This window comes from Pleurotus ostreatus (assembly GCF_014466165.1).
Source record: "Pleurotus ostreatus strain PC9 chromosome Unknown scaffold_10, whole genome shotgun sequence".
In the NCBI taxonomy this organism is placed as follows: domain Eukaryota; kingdom Fungi; phylum Basidiomycota; class Agaricomycetes; order Agaricales; family Pleurotaceae; genus Pleurotus; species Pleurotus ostreatus.
In genome coordinates this window covers 1,661,654-1,663,409 of record NW_023503165.1, presented here as the reverse complement: position 1 = coordinate 1,663,409, position 1,756 = coordinate 1,661,654, and positions in this window count along the sequence as shown.

The window sequence follows — 1,756 nt, the reverse complement described above, 5'->3', positions numbered from 1 at the left end:
ACTCTCTGCCGTCGATATCACCAACTTTCGCGTTGCTTACATTCAGCTAGCGGGCGCCCCGATCTATACTCCCCTCCATCTATACTCCACCCCATCTATATTATACTCTCCTCTACTTGACACGCTTGACACGCTCGTCCTGCCCCGCAATACGCAATACAATATCAGACCGTCAGACCGTCACATCTCGGATTGCATCAGAATGCAGCTCCGTCCCCGACGTCCCCCTCCACTCCATTTCCCCTTCCTCCATTTCCCCTTCCTCCTGTTTCCCGTTTCCCCCTCCTTCCTTCCTTCGAAACCCGCAACTTGCACCACGGACGCATATCCGCAATCAAGGCCCCGCACGGTTTCTTCGTTGGCGTTGGCGTGATAGAGCTGGGGTGGTAGAGTTCTTTCGTTCTTTCGCGCGCATCCACCACCCCACCATCCTCCCACCACGCCAACCACCACGCCATCATCCACATCTATCATCGCTGGATCGCCGGACAGCACGACAGCACGACAGATGAAGACGACGGACGCTCGACTTTCCCCATCACCGCCACCCTCACCCTTCCCTCACCCCGCCGCCGCCGCCTATCAGTCTACCCCCTGCGCGGACTCAAACCCGGACCCGCGTGCGCACCCTTTATCTTCATACAGTCCTCGCGAGCCCGCTCATCGAGCATCCCTTTTCACTCATCGGTCATCGCGCAGGCGGAGACACGAAGACACGAAGACGTGAAGACGAAGACACGCTGCACGCTGATACGCAGATACATGTGTACAAGCAAAAAGTAAAATTGCGGTCTGCAATAGCGGCGGCATTCGCAACAAACCATGGGGCGGGTCACAGGAGGGCAGGGTCCTGTAGGGACTGTGGACTCAGGGCATGCATATCCGCAACGCGTCAGTGAGAACTGACCGTCCTAGTTTTCGAGGCGATGGTGGTTCTATCGCTCCTAACGCTGGGAAAACTGGTAGGACATGTAGCAGACACCGTGATGTCGCATACCAGCGTTCGATTGAGGGCGCAGGGAGCGGGGTATCAGGGCCAAGAGGGCATACAAGACGAGATCCTGAGCGCTCTGCGAGCGGGAGCGGGACAGAGAACGAGGCCGTCATTCGACGTAGGGTGCGAATGGTGCAACAGCGGTCAGCGTCAACTGGGACGCCTCATTCGCAGGGAAGGGTGTGGGCGCAGACCCGGTGGACAACACACTCGAGAGCAGAGCAAGAGCGGGCTTGAGGGTGCGTACCTGCCAGTTGCTCTGCGGGTATCCCTCCTGAAGCGTCGATCGCGTCGATTTGGCGTGCGCTGATGCATGATGCCTCGTCCAATTCCAATGTCGACCTCCTCGAGGGCACGATGACGATGACGCCTCCGGGGTTCTTTGGCAACAGATATTGGGGCGAGGGTCAGCACGCTCAGTGGGTGGCGTACACGCGCTCTCCCTACATTCAGAGTGTCGACACCCTGCCGCTACGAGGTTGAGGCCGTGAGGGGTCGCCCACGATCGCGAAAGTGCGTCCGAGGATGTGTGTGCGGGACACAACACACATCCGGCGCATGCGATGCGAGGTTGCCACCATGTGGATTGAGTAGTCGTAGATCGGACACGGGAGGAGGAGGGGGAGGAGGAGGAGGAGGAGGAGGAGGAGCGAACTCGACGTATGTCCGCGACGCGCCGGTGCCGCAGTACACCACTGTCGCAGACAACACCTGGATTTGCACAAGCTGGGTTCAGTGAGTGAGTGAGTGTGCTTGCCGGAG